Raw genomic sequence first — 6460 nt, 5'->3', positions numbered from 1 at the left:
CACTTTGGTAATCCACTGTATTAGTCAGGGTTCTTCAGAGCAGCAGGAGGTTATGAGGACTTGGCTGGTGTGATTACAAAGACTGAGAAACCCCAAGATCATTAAGCTGGGGGGCCCAGGAAAGATGTTGGTCTAATTTTGCCTGAGACTGAGGACCTGAGAATCAGAGGAGCTGATGATTTAAGATACATTGTGAGGACAGAGGCCTGTGAGATGGGATGTGATGCCCCAGCCCTATGGTGATCCATGAGTATAGGGGTGAGTTCCTCCTTTTGTTCTAGTCAGGTTCTCAGTGCAGTGATGCTGTGCACATAGGGAGGGTGATATCCTTTTAGGATCCACCACTTCAAATGCTAATCTTATCTTGAAACTAGCTCAGAGACACACCCAGAAATCATGTTTAGGTTGGGCTGCTGTCCTGTCCTGTGGGCTGTGAAACCAAGGCATACAATTAACAATCCCAGTCCCCATCTCAAAGCCTTCATCCCATCTGCAAACTCCCTTTTGCCTTATTAGGTAACATTCCCAGATCCCAGGGATTAACACCAGGATATCTTTGTGGCCTCATTACCTAGGCTCTGGAACCAGCCTTCCAGTCCTGCACAGTGACACACACACACACACACACACACACACACACACACGGCTCTGAGAGGCTGTTCTCAGGATGTTTTGCACAGTAGCACATGGAGGTGTTCCAGACACAGGAGCTACCCCAAACCAACTTTTAAACAGCCTTTAAATTGACCTGGCTGTCCTTTTCTTGAAATACTTTTAATATTAATGGAAACCTGAGAGTCTGATCCCACTGCTTAGGACTGCACACAAAGTAAGGGAAGGACCTAGAAATATCCATCAGTATAGCCATGCTCACAGTCTAGCTTCTGTAGCCCTCACTAGTGTGTCCCATTGAAATATGCCTTACCATACACCAAAGAGGACATTTTCCTTCTACAATCAAAGACATTTTAGGATGTCACTTATGAATTCCCACACTGGTTCCCACGTGGTTCTTTGTTTAAGGAATTCCTTCCCTCCCATCACGGGTAGGAAGAGGCTTTCTGTATGGAGCCTGGGTGAACTCCCTTGGCACCTCTCAACTTTCTGCCCTTTCCTTCCTTGAAGTCTAAGGAGGCACCGGGCCCAGCCCCTACCTGGCATTACAGAATTGAAGGACAGGTGATCAGGATTTGACTCCACCTGAGAGAGGAGAGGCTCCCCCTGGTCCCTGTGAGGCTCTGCTCCAGGAGGGGCAAGGAGATTCCACAAGTGTGGACTGATGGCTACACTCTGAGTTTGGGAAAATATGGAAGAGTGAAGAGCTGGGTACATAAGAATCTGGAAGCACAGCTCAGGTTTGTTCAGAAGTTCTGCACTAGACTCAACATTCATGACACCTGTGGGTGAATGAATTTCTTCATGCTTTTGTCTAGGCATGTTAGGTGAATGCAGTTAGGAGGAAGTTGCTCACCAGACAAATCCCCACACTATCTTTTGATAGGTGGGGCAAAGGAGTCAATTTGGAAATATTTCATGAAGATGGAAAGGACACTGTGCCAAGCGTGGTACAAGGGCAGCGGGTAGGGCCTTGGGGAAGGCAATTCTGTACAGAGCACAGGATTTGTCCCTCCAACTCTCCCCCAGCTCAGTCCTCATGAAATATTGACCAATTGCTGTGTCAAAGGAGAAAGAGAGCCTAAAGGAAGTTCTCATCTGTGGTGTCTCTTGAAGTACGCCAGAGAGAACTCCAGCCATGGAGACATAAATGTCCCTGGACACAGGGAAGCAGGAATTCAGTGAGCAGGGATCCTGGGAGCTCAGGCAGGTTTGCTCTCATTTCCCCCAGTTCCTTGAGGCACTGTAGTAAGTGCCACAGATGTGATATAAAACAATGACATCAGCCCCCTTCCAGGCTGGAGCCTAGAGATGGTCACAGAGGCTGGAGTGCTGAACCGGTAGCTAGAGGAATGGTCTGAGATCCCTGAAGGCTACAAACTGACAGGATCCATCAGGAGTTGAGAGGCAGTGCCCTTGCCTTATTGGTGCTAGGCCACCTCATTATAACCCGCACTCCTCCCCACCCAGTGTCACTGGCTCTTCTGGAGCTTCTGCTTCAGAGACCTGAATGCTGAGGGAGGTTGAGTCATGAAGAGAGAGTTCATGAACTTGAAAATGAAGACAAAGGCACAGGCAGATTGCAAGTCCAGGACCATGGCTCCAGTTGAGCCTCAATGAAATAACTGGTCACCCAAGAAACAAACTATGCCTGTGCAGTGATCAAGGGTGGTGAGGAGCACAGGAGCCCAGCCATGCTAGAGGCTCTCAGAGTGCCTCCTGAGCCCAGAGCTGGACAGGGCAGCCTACCCCTGGGGTTATTGGTCTCAGCAGGCTGTCCTGTGTTGGGGGTGGAGGTGGCAAGGTGTTCATGCCTATTCATTCAGAGGCCTTCTCTGAGCCTGGACTGTCTTCACTGTCCCCCCTCACTTCAGACCCCTAAAGGTGGGACCTCAAAGAGTGTCCTGCCTCCTTGGGACCTGGCCAAGAGGGTGTGCCTGTTATGTACGTTTAAGTATAAATCCGGGAGTGCTCCCCATGGAGACAGGGCCCCTGAGCAGAGTTACTCAAGGGACAAGAGATGAGACCACAGGACCCCATAAGTGTGAACCAAGGTTTGTTCCAAAGTTCCACAACTGTCTAAACCAGCCATGGGCAAACTACGGCCCGCGGGCTGAATCCGGCCAGTTTGAAATGAATAAAACTAAAAAAAAAAAAAAAAAGACTGTACCCTTTTATGTAATGATGTTTACTTTGAATTTATATTAGTTCACACAAACACTCCATCCATGCTTTTGTTCAGGCCCTCCAGTCCAGTTTAAGAACCCACTGTGGCCCTCGAGTCAAAAGTTTGCCCACCCCTGGTCTAAACAAACATTCACAATACGTACGCATAAAGTACTCTCTCATCTATAGGTGCAATTGGAATCTCAATTAGGAGCAGTTAAGGATGCCCTGAGTCTCACCCCACACCCTATACCCCACACCCCACACCCACACCCCACTTGGAGGTTTGGCAGAGCCCAGAGACCTCTGCTCAGCACAAACCTTAGTGAGCCCTGGACTGAGATTGGGGACACTGGGGCACAAACAAAGTTTCCCTACTGTGTCCCTAATTGTGGCTGCAGCTGCCAAACAGGCAAACAGAGCTGCCACATCTACCCTTGCAGTGTCTCCCCTAGACCAGTGCTTGCAGCATCTCCCCTGGGACCACTTTCACCAACAGCAGCCCCTCCCCAACCCTGGAAACAAGGTATCCAGTCTTATAGTACCTGCTGTGCTGCACATAGCACAGGGCCAGGGCCTCCCTGTCCAGTATGGTAGCCAGCAGCCTCATGTGATGATTAAGCCCCTGAAATATATCCAGTGCACTTGAGGAGCTGAGTTTTTATTTTAATATAGCTATCAAGGTAACATATACTTTGGTTATTGTTTAGAACACCTTGGGTGTGTGAATGAATCTATTTTCTCAAATGTTAGGAAATGCAAATACAGACCCAGCATTCCTGATTTAAAAAGATACAATTTAGCACTCAATTCTTAGTGAGGTGGCCTGTGAGAGACGTCAAACTAAGAAGACTTTGTGCAGAACATGAAGGTAAAATACCTCATTAATATTTTTGTGGCTGCTTGGTTCTTCTAGGCTGGGCGAATAGCCAAATTAACAGACAGAGATTAACAGGAGAACATCAGGGGTTAGTACATGTGCAAGAAGCTTTCACATAGAATTGATGTAGCCATAACATTACAAACACACTGAGGCAACATTGGGTATATGACATTTTAAAGTTTTTAAAGCAAGTTATTGATTTCAGAGAGGAAGGAGTGGGGACGAGAGGTAGCAACATCAACGATGAGAGATAATCATTGATCCTCTGCCCCCCACGGGCACCACCCAGCGGATGCAGCCTGAATTCATTTTCCTACCATGTGCCCTGACAGGAAAATGAATCCTGACTCCTGGCTCATAGGTCCATGCTCAACCACTGAGCCAGGCGAACTGGACTATATACTACGTATTTTGAACAAAGGAGAAAGGGGGGAGATTATTTTTCAGAAGTGAGAATGGGCGATTTCCAGGTAGTTGAGGAAGAACAGAACACATCTGTCAGTAAAGTTAAGAAACCATGAGACACGGGTTATCTAGCCAACTGACACCAGTCTGAGCCCTCTTAGCCAATAGTTAAGAAATAAAGGAAACAAAGATTCTGCCATCCTAAAGCTGCCTTTGGGGATATTGATTTTCAGCTGTTTATTTAGAAGCCCAAAAGTCAGAGAGAACATTTGGGCAAACCCAACCCGCTCCTGTCCAAAAGATTCAGAGAGAGAGAGAAACCTTCTTCAGAACGTTGTTGCCTTTGCCTGATTGGAGTGAAACATGGTAAACAAGAGGGCTTCAGCAGATGTCTATTAGCTAGATTCCCCTCCTCCCCTGTGACACCATCAATCCCGAGTGTGGGAGAGGTTCCCAGACATTCTTGGTCCCAGGAGGCAGGGTTATAAATTCCTGTGGCTGCTGTGTCCAATGCTGGAATTGGTGGCAGTTCAGCTCACCCAGCACACCTCCTGAGCCCACAGCTGGACAGGGCAGAGGCTGGGTCCAGGCTGGCTGGACCCAGGACCTGGAGAAGAGGAAGAAATGCAGAGGGGGATGACTCAGGTGAACCTGGAAGGGAGGGAGAGGCGTCAGTCCAGGTACCCACATGAACTGTCCTTGGGAAAGGTCACCTGTGTCCTGAGGAGAGAGAGGGGAGTAGAGCCCAGCCATGGGGGAGACCCCTCAGGGCTCTGCCCCCTGACACTCTGACACTTGAAAGGACACTCACCACTGACTCTCTCATCCCCTCCCCAACCAGGTTGAGGGGTGAGGAGGGAACTCCATGCAAATTGTTCCTGAGCTCTGAGGATTCTAAGTCCTTTTGTTCCAAGCTTGAGACTTAGCAACCAGGGGAGCAACCAGTGGACAACCTGTCCAAGTAGGACTGGACCAGGACTGGTGGGGCAGCCTACATCTCCTTCCTAAGAAGTTGCTTTGACGCTGGGCCAAGGCCCTGGAGCTGTGAGAGCACCGCCTGTCAGTGAGCAGCTGGCCTTCAGCTGAGTGTTCCTCTCCACACACCCAACCTCTCCCCCAACAGTCACTCACATGGGGAGGGCTCTATCCTCTTCAAGTCCAGTCTCTGGGAGGCCGGAATCTGTGAGAAGGGATGCCGCCCAGGGATGAAGGTTCCTGCCTTTCCCTCTGGGCTCCTGGATAGCTATGCCAAAAGAATTTTCAAAAGGTGTGGTTCACAGAAATCGGGACACACACTGTGGCGAATGCACTCTGGCCACCCTGAATTCTCTCCAAGACCTTTCACATTGGCTATTCTTGCAGTGAGCTGGGAGTCCAGAGGCCATTGCAGGTGCCTGTAAGGATATCAGGAGCCTGTTGTACAGTGGGTGTCATGGAAGCAAAAGTCAGCCCCAAATGCCTTCTTGATTTGCCCTCCCTGCTTTGGACCCCTGTTTATTCTTCTTTGTCTTAGTCTCTTCACCTGAAAACAACAACTGACAGCATGAAAGTTCAAAATGTCCTGACAAGAGTCTGGCTACAACATCAAAAAGCTAAGTTTTCCTTAGTCAGTAAGGGCTGTATGTTTTATCCATGTCAAGCATGCTTAGTTTGAGATTGCAGCTTCTTTCCCCCTTAGGCTTACTGTACGTGATTGTAGAAAAAAGTATGTATCCCTTTCACCTCATCTCTATTTTTTCCTCTCACAGGACAGGCTAGCAGGGGTGGACAAACTTTTTGACTCGAGGGCCACAATGGGTTCTTAAACTGGACTGGAGGGCCGGAACGAAAGCATGGATGGAGTGTTTGTGTGAACTAATTCATGTTAACACTGCTGTTGGTGAAGGAGTGGAGGGGAGAGCAAGAGAACCCTCCACTCTTTGGGCTCCGCGGGGCGGATAGAACACCCGAACGGGCCGGATCCAGCCCCCGGGCTGCAGTGTGCCCACCGCTGGCTAGACTCAGCCTCTCTCAGCTGTGCAGTAGTGTGTGTGCGCACAGACACTCACACACACTCACACACACACACCCACACACACACACACACACACTGCAGCTCCTTCAAAAGCATCCAGCATCCCTCTCTTCCATCACTGAAGGGTTTTTAAGTCACAAGGGTGATCATTATCATGCAGTGCTGGTTGTCTGACACATTTAATGTTTCTAAAATTAAAATAGCTCTTCATCACTAGTCCAGGAGAGGCAATTGTGATAGAGAACCTTGTAAAAAATACAGGAAGATATTTTACAATAACTAGCATTATCATTTTTAGTGGACATGTGGACTGCTTTAAGGGGTTCATAAATATGAATTGCTGATTTCCCAAGAGAGTGGCGTCCAGGAACTTTAGT

Source organism: Myotis nattereri, assembly GCF_964212035.1.
Source record: "Myotis nattereri genome assembly, chromosome: Y".
Lineage (NCBI taxonomy): Eukaryota > Metazoa > Chordata > Mammalia > Chiroptera > Vespertilionidae > Myotis > Myotis nattereri.
This window is presented reverse-complemented; position numbering follows the sequence as displayed.